We start from the raw sequence: 13,340 nt of genomic DNA on the forward strand, positions 1-13,340 counted from the left end.
GTCTGTTGTCCATGTGTCCAGATAATAAAAATATCGTCAATGTATCGCAGGTACAGGAGAGGTTTGAGTGGGTAGGAGTTAAGGAAACGTTGTTCTAAATCTGCCATGAAGATGTTGGCATACTGTGGGGCCATGCGGGTGCCCATGGCTGTGCCGCTGATCTGGAGGAACAGGTCATCACCAAATTTGAAGTGGTTGTGGGTAAGGACAAAGTGGCAGAGTTTGGTAGCAAAGTCCGCTGTGGTTTTATCTGAAATGGTGTTCCTTATGGCTTGTAAACCATCATTGTGTGGGATGTTGGTATATAGAGATTCCACATCCATAGTGGCTAGTATAGTATTGTTAGGAAGATTGTTCAAATATTGTATTTTCCTCAGAAAATCTGTGGTGTCACGTACGTAGCTGGGAGCACTGATAGCATATGGTTTCAGAACAGAGTCCATATAGCCGGAAACACCCACTGTAATGGTGCCAATACCTGAGATGATGGGGCGTCCTGGGTTTCCTGGTTTGTGTATTTTGGGTAGAAGATAGAAAGTTCCTGGCCGAGGTTCCGCTGGTGTGTTTGTGAGGATCTGTTCTTGGATGTGTAGGGGTAGCTCCTTAATAATCTTGTTCAGTTCTTTTTTGTATGCTTGTGTGGGGTCTGAGTCCAATTTCATGTAAAAGGCAGTATTGGAAAGTTGTCTGTGGGCCTCTTGGATGTAATCAGTTTTGTTCATGATGACGACAGCTCCACCCTTGTCTGCCTCTTTAATTATAATGTCTGGGTTGTTCCTGAGATTTTCTATGGCTCTCCTTTCAGCATGGTTTAGATTTTGTTGTAAGCGATGGTGTTTTCTGGTCACATCCGTTTGGATTCTGTGGCGGAAGCATTCGATGTACAGATCTAGTGTGGTATTGCGTCCATCAGGAGGGGTCCATGTGGAGTCCCTTTTTGTGTAACTTCTTTTCGGTGGTAGTTGGTGGTCAATGTTCTGTTCATTGATGCGTTTGGAGGGTGATGGTTGTTCCCCAGTAAGTTGAGAGGTGTTGTGTTGTGGGGATGTAGTTTGTTCTACTTTGTCTTGTTCTTGTGTGTGATGAAAATACTCCTTCAGGCGTAAACGGCGGAAAAATGCTTCTGCGTGGGACCTGGAAGCATTTTTCCGCCGTTTACGCCTGAAGGAGTATTTTCATCACACACAAGAACAAGACAAAGTAGAACAAACTACATCCCCACAACACAACACCTCTCAACTTACTGGGGAACAACCATCACCCTCCAAACGCATCAATGAACAGAACATTGACCACCAACTACCACCGAAAAGAAGTTACACAAAAAGGGACTCCACATGGACCCCTCCTGATGGACGCAATACCACACTAGATCTGTACATCGAATGCTTCCGCCACAGAATCCAAACGGATGTGACCAGAAAACACCATCGCTTACAACAAAATCTAAACCATGCTGAAAGGAGAGCCATAGAAAATCTCAGGAACAACCCAGACATTATAATTAAAGAGGCAGACAAGGGTGGAGCTGTCGTCATCATGAACAAAACTGATTACATCCAAGAGGCCCACAGACAACTTTCCAATACTGCCTTTTACATGAAATTGGACTCAGACCCCACACAAGCATACAAAAAAGAACTGAACAAGATTATTAAGGAGCTACCCCTACACATCCAAGAACAGATCCTCACAAACACACCAGCGGAACCTCGGCCAGGAACTTTCTATCTTCTACCCAAAATACACAAACCAGGAAACCCAGGACGCCCCATCATCTCAGGTATTGGCACCATTACAGTGGGTGTTTCCGGCTATATGGACTCTGTTCTGAAACCATATGCTATCAGTGCTCCCAGCTACGTACGTGACACCACAGATTTTCTGAGGAAAATACAATATTTGAACAATCTTCCTAACAATACTATACTAGCCACTATGGATGTGGAATCTCTATATACCAACATCCCACACAATGATGGTTTACAAGCCATAAGGAACACCATTTCAGATAAAACCACAGCGGACTTTGCTACCAAACTCTGCCACTTTGTCCTTACCCACAACCACTTCAAATTTGGTGATGACCTGTTCCTCCAGATCAGCGGCACAGCCATGGGCACCCGCATGGCCCCACAGTATGCCAACATCTTCATGGCAGATTTAGAACAACGTTTCCTTAACTCCTACCCACTCAAACCTCTCCTGTACCTGCGATACATTGACGATATTTTTATTATCTGGACACATGGACAACAGACCCTGGAAACCTTCCACCAGACATTCAATGACTTTCACCCCACCATCAACCTAACAATGAACCAATCTATGCAAGAAATACATTTTTTGGACACTACTATAAAAATACAGGATGGACGTATAGACACCACCTTATACAGAAAACCAACTGACCGACAAACATATCTACATGCTTCTAGCTACCATCCCAAACATACCAAACAATCCATCGTATACAGCCAGGCCTTACGTTACAACCGCATCTGTTCCAACTCTACAGACAGAGAATCTCACCTAAGAGATCTACAGCAAACCTTTTTAGAACTAAAATATCCACCTGATGAAGTTAAACAACAGATCAACAGAGCCAGACAGATACCTAGAGAGAACCTGCTGCAAGACAGACCCAAAAAAGAAAATAACAGAACACCACTAGTCATCACATACAGCTCCCAAGCTAAAACAGTACAACGCATCATCAGAGATCTACAGCCTCTCCTGGACAATGACCGCTCCCTTTCTCAAGCTCTGGGAGGAAGACCTTTCATTGCCTACAGACAGCCACCCAATCTTAAACAACTCCTCACCCACAATAATACAACCACCAGACTTAACATGGACACTGGTACCAGAGCCTGCAATAAACCCAGATGCCAACTTTGCTGCCACATACACCCAGACAACACCATTACTGGCCCCAACAACATCCAACATACCATCTCAGGACTATTTAATTGCTCATCCTCTAACATTGTGTATGCCATCAAATGCCAACAGTGCCCTTCAGCTCTCTATATTGGACAAACAGGCCAAACCCTACGCCAAAGGATAAATGGACATAAATCTGACATCAGGAACCAGAAGACAGAAAAACCAGTAGGAGAACACTTCAATCTCCCAGGACATTCTATACAAGATCTCAAAGTAGCTGTCTTACTACAAAAGAATTTCAGAAATAGACTGGAAAGAGAAGTTGCTGAATTGCAACTTATCACCAAGCTCAAAACCATGGAGGGACCTGGTTTGAACAGAGATATCGGGTTCTTATCTCATTATACATGATAAGTGATCTTCAGCCATCTCAACCCTTGCTTTTTCATGCAAAACCATTTGCAGTCGTTTGCGGTCATCAACAGCTATCAGTCAGTCAATCACCCATTTCCACCACCCTTCTGAGTGATCCCCCCTCCCCATCCCCACCCCTCCCCACCCCTTCTCTACATAAGTGCCTGGAAACTTCCATTTCACTGTATCTGAAGAAGTGTGCATGCACACGAAAGCTCATACCAAAATAAAAACTTAGTTGGTCTTTAAGGTGCTACTGAAGGAATTTTTTTATTTTATTTTTATGTGTCTGTCTGGTACTGCAAAAACAGAGTCCTGTCAAGTGCGTTATGGGCAGAGAGATTAACCTAGCAGGTTAAGTTATTTCAGCTGGGTGTGCAATGTGGCTGTTGTCTCAGGATAACATGTCTGGGACAGTAGCATCCAAAGTGGAACAGACTCCCTCGGAAGGTTGGCTCCCCTTCACTTTTTAAGCAGATGTTGGATGGCCACTTGTCATGGATGCTTTTTAATCAAAAGGAGGTTAGACTAGACAACACTCTATGACTCTTGACTGTGTAAACAAACCACACTTTGCCTGGTGGTGCCATTTAAAAGTGAAGCACTTGCTCTGTGCTCTTCTGAAGATAATGTTTGTGGCAGTTTTGTCTTCCACCATTACTTTTAATTATATTGCCATGTGGGAAGTGATTGCACAAGGATCGCTACAGAGATTAAACTCCACAACGATGCCCATTATTCAGAAAACTGTCTTTATTTTACTTTTTGCTGGATGGGCACTTTGCTGCTTGTTGTAGTGTGGAGATGCTGCTGTGCCCCTTTTTCAATATGAAGGGACTCATTCATTCCCTACCTTCCACCAGCAATACTTCCATCACTTCACAGCACACATGCCCTTTTAAAAAGGAGCAAATTATAGCAGTGAATCCTTCTTTTCCATGAAGCAGGCAGCACACAGTGCAGCAAGCACTGGACGGGGCTTGCAGGACTACATGATGTGGGAAAGCAGAAAAAGACTCACCTCAGCCTGAAAGTCTTTAGACCCACTGCAAGTCAGTTGCCAACTTTGGGCAAAGGCGGACCAGTAGCGTGGAACAGTGCAAAGCAGTGTACAGTGGTGCCTCGCTAGACGGAATTAATTCGTTCCACGGGTCAATTCGTGTAACGAATTTTTCGTCTAGCGAGTCCCAGTTTCCCATAGGAATGCATTGAAACTTAATGCGTTCCTATAGGCTCTGGGGGGATTGGCGGTGGCATGCAACGGGGCTTCGGAGAAGGTTTCGAAGCCCCATCCGATGCCGGCTGTGTGCAAGGCGGCGGGGGGAGAAGTTCTCTTCTCCCAGCCACCGCCTTGCCTGCCTCCCCCGACACGGAGCGCAACTTCGGAGGTCTCCGAAGTTGCGCTCCGTGCCGGCTGTGCGCGGCGAGAGGCGGTGGCGGGGGAAGAGCTTCTCCCGCCGCCACCCCCCGCCTGCCTCCCCCGACATGAGATGGCGCTTCGGAGACCTTCTCCGAAGCGCCATCTCATGCCGCTGGTGCGCGGCGAGGTGGCGGGAGAGAGAAGCGCTTCTCCCCCCGCCGCCTCCCGCCTGTCTTCCCCGGTGGTGTGGGGCGGTGGCTCTGGGGGACGGAGCCAAATCGCAGCGGGCACTGCTTGCCCCCCGCCTGTCTTCCCCGAGCCAAGGGGAAGACAGGCAGGGGCAGCCGCCGCACTGCTGCGTTTCGGCTCCGTCCCCCCTGGCAAAGGAAGATTAGCTGTCAGCTCCCTGCGCTGACAGCTGATCTTCCTTTGCCGCTTTCTATGGCCGCGCTTCGTAAGACGAAGCGGCGGTCATAGAAAATTTTGTCGTCTTACGAATGCCTCTCGCAATGCAAAACTCTTTCGTCTAGCGAGTTTTTCGTTGTGTGAGGCATTCGTAAAGCGAGGCACCACTGTAATATGCTCAGAAAGTGCAGAACTATTTTTAATCATACATTCCCAGACTTCTATTAAGTGAATGGTACACTTCGCATCATTTGGAATCTGGGATGAGTAATTGTCCGTCATCCAGTCTAGAATGATTAATACTCAAGTGCTTTATCTCAAACAGAAAGAGGGTACTTTGATTCTCTTCAAAATTTAATAGAAGACTTCTCATCTAATTCAAAACCTTTGTGCATGTCTACTGAGTAAGAAATGAGATTTTCGGATTCACATTATTCATATTTTACATGTAGCTTGTGGCTGATGCTCACTCACTGAACACCAAATAGGTTACATGGTTCAAGGGCAACAAAACAGATGTATGTGCGACAGAGTAAGAGCGCATAAACACAAATGTTTTACTTTCTATAGTCAAATATATGAGAGCAGAAAATCACAAAAGTGACTTGCAAGGTTGCCAGTTCCACAGGGCTCTTACTTGTGGAATACATTTTTAAAGGCTTGCTGCAAAAAATGAATACACATATCCCACCTTTCCTGTAGGGAGTTCAAGGCAGCATACATAAATTTCCCTGCTTCCCTTTAACTGCTCAGTTGACAGGGGAACAGCTTAGAGTGGAGAAATGGAGGCTGGACTGCCAACAAAAGTTATTTTTATGGGGCCTCACTCAGTTGATCAGTGCGCCACATAAGATTAAACAGTGGGACAGAATCTGCACAGAGTGCAGTCATAATATGTACATTCCCAAAAGCCTATTGGGGATTATGCATATTGGCTGGGAAACACACACAATTCCCTCTTAACAGTTGGATTACATGCACATTCTCCATGACGTCTGCTGAATGTGCTGTTGTTATGCATATTAACCACTCAATTTACATTCCACCTAACAGAATGATATAGACAAATTACAAAATCTGTGCAGGTAGGAGGAAAAAGCAGTCGCCAGTCTACCTTACCTGACATCAAAGTTGGCAGTGGGAGGGAAATGCAACTGTTAACAGGAAATATACTATACTTATTATAAAACACTGTATTTCTGTTTTTATGCTTAATTTGCTGCAATCATTGGCAAGAACTTTTTAATGCTTATGTACCCATCTAAATTCTGTAGGGAACCTCAAGTCAGCTTTGATTTGTGTATAAGTGGGAAAACTGATTATTTCCTTGCGTCACAGAAGCAGCAGAGATATGGATCAGGAAGGAGTCTTTCAAATTACCTAACTCTCTTCTTTCATCAAATGCCAGCAGCATAGCCTCCTGACGTATCTGATAATACAGTTTACACATTATGTACCACAACTAGGAGTTGCGGAACTAACCAGTTCTTTTTTGTCTGCCTTTTTTAGAGTGGTATACTGAGGAAAACCAGCACCACTTCGAGAACGCTCAGACAACACATTTATTGAAGCTGTGTCACCCAGAAATAAAAGAAGCTTAAATCAAAATGGCTCTGTTGAGAATACAGGCATAAGCATCTAAAGCAGCATTGTTTAAAACGGTACTTTGTGAGGTTCCCTAGGGGATGGCAATGAGGTTGGAGCAGGTGGTGCTGTTAAGACAAAATGAAGTATAAGTGGCAGCCAAAGGAAATGTAAGAGTGAAGGAAGGAATCAGGCATACAATAAAGTCCAAGTATAAGAATCACAAAAACATTAAAGAAAAAAGGAGTGTTTAAAGTATCACCAATTTTGTCAAGCAGAATCAGAGAGATGTCTCGTTCTCATTTTCTCTTTGAAGCCTTAAGAATGCCCCCAGCGTAACATCTCCGACTCAAAGCAAGCTCACAGCAAAGCAATTTTGGACAAGGATAACACTTCTTTCTCCAGGTCTGTGTGTCTGTCCCGTTGTTTCTACCAAAGAACGCACAGCAGAGTTCTCCAGGCACCAGTCTTCTCTGATGCTTTCCATTTGAAGGGTAAATGCAGCAGATGAGTACTCTCACTTTTACTGCTCCCTCTGAAGAAGAGGTGATGGGAAGTAGGCGAGCCATGACTTCACCACAGATCTGACACTGTGCATGGTGACTGATGCATCAGGCAAGGTGCACACACAGTTAAGTTACAGTGAGAAGGAAGCTTGCCCACATCAGAATGCACACTACTTGGTTGGATATGGCAGTGACCTGGGACTCAGCGACAGGGACTGGCCTTTAGGGTCCACACCTTCAGCAAGCAGTTTTGAAAGTATGCAGCATTATATAAAAATTAACACCCCAGGGTGTCCAAGTCTCCTCTCCACAACAATCAATACAGAGCAAGTAGCAATAAGACGCCAGATTTGACCCTGGAAGTGGTTATATTTCAATTTTTGGCAGTATTGACCCTGGAAGTGGTTGTATTTCAGTTTTTGGCAGTATAAATAGTATCCTAAGTGCTTGGGCATCCCCATGGGGTGGAAGGTATTCTGGTTACAAGATTACAAACACCTCTGCTTCAATAACCTTAGCTGAGAGAGAGCTCTGTAATCAATACATTTAAGTTCTCTTTCAAATAAAAGATGCATGAACTTCCACTTTCCACTAGCTATGCTGGCCAAGTACAGGCATACCTCTCTGAGGCTCCTCACTACAGTTCACCTTCTTCCTCTTGTCCCCTTTCATAGCAACCCCAGTCTTGTTCTAGAGCTTGACGTTTCATAGCAATTGGATTTTAGAATCATAGCACTGTAGAGCTGGAAGGGGCTAGCCCAACCTCTTACAACGCAGGAATATTTCGCCCAATGTGGGGCTTGAACCCATGACCCTGAGATTAAGTCTCCAATTCTACCAGCTGAGCTATCCCGTTCTCATCCCAGTCCCTCTTCCCACAGTCACCATCACCTATAAGAAAATATATATATTTAAGATGGCATTGATTTTCTTAGCATCCAAGTTGTTTCTATAGGCCTATACCACCATGTTGACACTTATTCTGTAGGGCTTAGCAACCATTCTAGAACAATGGTTTTCAAATAACTTTCCATGGAACAAAAGTTTATCTGGTGTTTAGCTAAGTTCAGCAACAGAATGAAAGATGACTGAGAAGCAGCTTTGCCTGCTAATGATGGTCCTCTGCCATCTAGGCCATGAAAGAGTCACAGGTTCTTCATCCCATTCTCAATTTTGACTCCTATCCATGGAATGCTCACCTGGGATCATTTGCACAACAAGTGATGTATGCCATGTAAACAGGCGGAATTGTGTTTTATCCGTTTTGTTGAATTTTATCGTTTAATTGTTATTTTATATATTTATCATTTATATAATCTTATTGTTTACACTGTCTCGACCCCCCCCCCCAGGGGCAAAATAGAAATGTTCTCACTTTCTAACTTTCAGAGGCAAACAAAGAAGTCAATGCTTTTTCAAGATAAACAAAGCTATTAAAAGTTACTGGAACACCAAACACCAGGTCTCAGAAGTTTTATATATACTTTTGTGTATAATTTTTCATGGGTTGCAGGGAGAGAAGCATAAAGATATGTGAATGGCTGTGAGGAAATTTCTGTAAATTTACAACACAGATTTTATTAATCTTTCAGAGGAACCGAAAAATAAAAACCTTAGAACAAGCTTCTGCTTTTAATGCAACTTAATTATTTAGGTTCAGTGTGGGCTACAGCATGCAACACAATTCTTAACAGCTTGCATGTTGGATTTTTGTTTAGGATGTTCAAAAGTGGTGGAGGGGAACCATTTTGCTCTAAACCACAGCTCCCTTAACAAGGAATAAGAGACACACTTAAGAATACCCAGGGGACTTTTACACATTAGCAAAACAAGATGGGAACAGGTTTAGGATCTGTTCAGCTGAACTCATAATATGCATTACCTAATATGGTTGAGAGTGGGTGGCAGTTCTCATAGAAAACAAAAAGTCTACCAAACCAGGAATGTACACATGGTACCCTAGAGGCAGCTCAACTGTTCTGATGTTTTCCTGCTACTTAAATAAAGGGAGGGATTTCAAGTATGTGAGGTATATACTGGGGCAGAGGGGAGGACTCTGAGTAATCCCTACAAAGGGCTTTTCCTGGTAGGCAACAAGGGAGAGCCCTCCTTGCACACAGCATATTTCTTACTGGGTGTCAGGGGAGGGGGACAGATACACACAGCACAAGAATGCAATTTGCTATTGCAAATGCATTTTCTCCTACTGATCAATTTCTCTCCCTCTCTCCAACAGAGAAGGTTATTTAGCACAGATATTAAGGCTGTGTTCATAAAAGCTGAGAGTTGTTAGGAGACCCCTAGTCTCCCCCCAGAGCTACAATCCCCAGAGGGGTTGAACAATCAATTGTAGCTCTATGAGGGGAATAGGGGTCTATAGGGGTCTCCTAACAACTCAACAGGGACCCAGGTGGCACTGTGGTTAAACCACTGAGCCTAGGGCTTGCTGATCAGAAGGTCGGCGGTTCGAATCCCTGTGACGGGGTGAGATCCTGTTGCTTGGTCCCAGCTCCTGCCAACCTAGCAGTTCGAAAGCACGTCAAAGTGCAAGTAGATAAATAGGAACCGCTACAGGCAGCGGGAAGGTAAACGGCGTTTCCATGTGCTGCTCTGGTTTGCCAGAAGCGGCTTTGTCATGCTGGCCACATGACCTGGAAGCTATACGCCGGCTCCCTCGGCTAATAATGCGAGATGAGCGCGCAACCCCAGAGTCGGCCACGACTGGACCTAATGGTCAGGGGTCCCTTTACCCTTCACCTTTAACAACTCAACAGGGACCCAGGTGGCGCTGTGGTTAAACCACTGAGCCTAGGGCTTGCTGATCAGAAGGTCGGCGGTTCAAATCCCTGTGACGGGGTGAGATCCTGTTGCTTGGTCCCAGCTCCTGCCAACCTAGCAGTTCGAAAGCACATCAAAGTGCAAGTAGATAAATAGGAACCGCTACAGGCAGCGGGAAGGTAAACGGCGTTTCCATGTGCTGCTCTGGTTTGCCAGAAGCGGCTTTGTCATGCTGGCCACATGACCTGGAAGCTATACGCCGGCTCCCTCGGCTAATAATGCGAGATGAGCGCGCAACCCCAGAGTCGGCCACGACTGGACCTAATGGTCAGGGGTCCCTTTACCCTTCACCTTTAACAACTCAACAGGGACCCAGGTGGCGCTGTGGTTAAACCACTGAGCCTAGGGCTTGCTGATCAGAAGGTCGGCGGTTCAAATCCCTGTGACGGGGTGAGATCCTGTTGCTTGGTCCCAGCTCCTGCCAACCTAGCAGTTCGAAAGCACATCAAAGTGCAAGTAGATAAATAGGAACCGCTACAGGCAGCGGGAAGGTAAACGGCGTTTCCATGTGTTGCTCTGGTTTGCCAGAAGCGGCTTTGTCATGCTGGCCACATGACCTGGAAGCTATACGCCGGCTCCCTCGGCCAATAATGCGAGATGAGCGTGCAACTCCAGAGTCGGTCACGACTGGACCTAATTACTGGACCCTTTACCTTTACCTAACAACTCAACACCCTTAACAAGCCACAGCCCTCAGGACTCTTTAGGGAAAGCCATGGCTGTTTGAAGTGATGTGATGCCACCTTGCCAATTGGCAGACAGACTCTGTTATGAAGATGTCTGCAAACGGGACATGAAGGTTGGCAACATCAACCCCACCTGGTGGGAATCTCTTGCTGATAACCACAGTGCCTGGAGACAGACAGTCAAATCATGTATCCACAGCAGTGACCAGAAGAGAAATGTCCATTAGGAAGGAGCACAGAGAGAAGAAACGCCCCGGTGCACCTGTAGCAGAGCACCTGGATGTCTTCATCTGCCCCAGCAACAACAAAACATCTCTCTCCCACAGTGGGTGCTGCAACCTGCCAATAGTCTAACATCACCCCCAAGGGCGCACTACTCCATTGTCTCCCGAGACAGATGCCAACCAGATGGGGCCCCAACATTAAACTGAAATCAGCAATGTGCCTAAACTCTCTTTTAGAACCCAGTTTTTAATCCAGATTGCTGATGGTTAATGTAAAAACAATCAGCCAACAGAATGGGGTAGAACGGGGTAGTAAGAATTCATACCTAAGGAAAGGACTTCATAGTCCCACAACACACTCAGTTGCAAGTCTCAGATGGATTTAAAATAGGGTTGGCATACGTCTGGCATTTCACAGACATATCCGGAATACTGCCGGTAGCAGTGTCAGGGCAGAAATCGTTAAAATGTCCTGGATTTTCACTGTTTCAAATATGGCAACCCTAGTAAGCAAAACCAACATTTTATAAACAGTATATAATATAACTATAAGGCCAGCTATTATGTAGTTACCATGAAATAGTTTTTAACAATACAAATGCTCGTTTTGGTCTCTTTACTTTGTTTTAATTTTAGAGTTTTTCCTCAATACTTCATGAGAAGCATTGTAAATAAGCACTGGTGTGTGTTTGGAGCAACTAACTAACGTGATACGGGTTTTCTGGCAACCATGGTTGACAGTATTCATTAGGTACTTATAAGCACTTTAAATGTTTCATGCAGAGGAGCAACCAACCTTTATCTTTTTAAGCTGGCCATTTTTAAGGTGTGTTTTGGAAGCCAATAAAGATTCCTCAATTAGCAAACAAACAGCCATGAGTATCTTTCGTTGGTCTATTTTGCTAAGTACTTTGTTACATGGGACAGAAAGGAAACTGTTTCTAACTTAAAAGCTATAAACATAATCAACCATGCCGAGCATATCGGGCAATTCTGTATGAACACAGAAATGTGACATAATTCAGCATGTGAACTGAAACAATTCAACAGCCTGAGAACCCCTGGGTTGCATGTTTCTAGCTCTTGCAGCTGCAGTAATTCATTTGAATCTGTGTGATTCCTAATGGAATCCCAGGTTATGTCTAGCAAGTTATGTCTAGCAAGTTATGTGCCAACCAATTCAGAATGCAAAACAAACAACTATATGAAAGTCTAATTTATGCAAGGATGGGGACGCAAAATTGGTTGCTTGTTATTTAACCCCTCCCACCTATTTTAACAGAATTGAGCTTATGATTCCTATGGAGATGTCAATGAAAGTGATGTAACCCATTGCACACCCATCAGATAAAGTGGTCCATAAATATTTTAAAAAGCTTACTTCAAGCTTACTTCAAAAAATAAGTGCTTCCCCCCCCCCCCTGCACTCACTCCAAATGTTGGGAGAGTTTCAGGCTCCCTAGAGAAAATTTGAAGAATCCTTCCCGTCATCCCAAATTTCTTCACCAATGAATAGACTGGATCATTTTCAACACAACTGTGGATCTAGTTTTAAGCACTGTTGAAGGAATCAATGAGCTTGGCTGCTATTCCTTCCAATCCTACTCTTAAGTCCACTGCTTCATTCATTCAGAATGAACGAACAGTATAAAGGTAAAGGTAAAGGACCCCTGGACGGTTAAGTTCAGTCAAAAGCAACTATGGGGTGCGGCACTAATCTCGCTTTCAGGCCGAGGGACCCAGCGTTTGTCCACAGACAGCTTTCTGGGTCATGTGGCCAGCATGACTTAACCGCTTCTGGCACAATGGGACACCGTGACGTAAGCCAGAACGCATGGAAATGCCGTCTACCTTCCCACCACAGCGGTCCCTATTTATCTACTTGCACTGGTCTGTTTTCGAACTGCTAGGTTGGCAGGAGCTGGGACAGAGCAATGGAAGCTCACTCTGTTCAGGGATTTGAACCACCGACCTTCTGATCGGCAAGCCCAAGAGGCTCAGTGGTTTAGACCACAGCGCCACTCTTTTTAATAACAGTATGGGCTCCAATCAGCATTCTGAGTTGAAGTTTCTCAGATTATTTCTTTTCCAGCTCCCCTAAAAAGCTGGAGAAGATTTGGCTACCGATGATAAGAGTAGAAAATGTAGGCCATTAACACGTTAAGTACCTGCTCCATCACCAAGAAGTTACACTCTTATATAAGAGCTTTTTGAGGTATGTTGGGTTCTCAGGTGGCCAACCTATGACACATCTGAACAGGAGCAGGAAGGGCCAGAGGCTTGGGCTATGGCAGGCATGTCCAACAGGTAGATTGTGATCTACCGGTAGATCACTGGACATCTGTGGTAGATCACTGGCTCCTCCTAAAGAAGCTGAACAACTGTGGCTCCCCTAAAAAAAGCTCAAAATTTTACCTCCTCCCTGGAAAAACTC

General features: G+C 44.8%; 1 protein-coding gene across 1 annotated transcript in view; it reads right to left on the reverse strand.

The window, feature by feature from the left end:
- The window catches only part of STK4 (serine/threonine kinase 4), a 77,678-nt gene that overhangs the window by 16,972 nt on the left and 47,366 nt on the right, over nucleotides 1-13,340 (reverse strand). The gene's annotated exons all lie outside the window — the stretch shown is intronic.

Source organism: Zootoca vivipara, chromosome 7 (genome assembly GCF_963506605.1).
Source record: "Zootoca vivipara chromosome 7, rZooViv1.1, whole genome shotgun sequence".
NCBI classification, from domain to species: domain Eukaryota; kingdom Metazoa; phylum Chordata; class Lepidosauria; order Squamata; family Lacertidae; genus Zootoca; species Zootoca vivipara.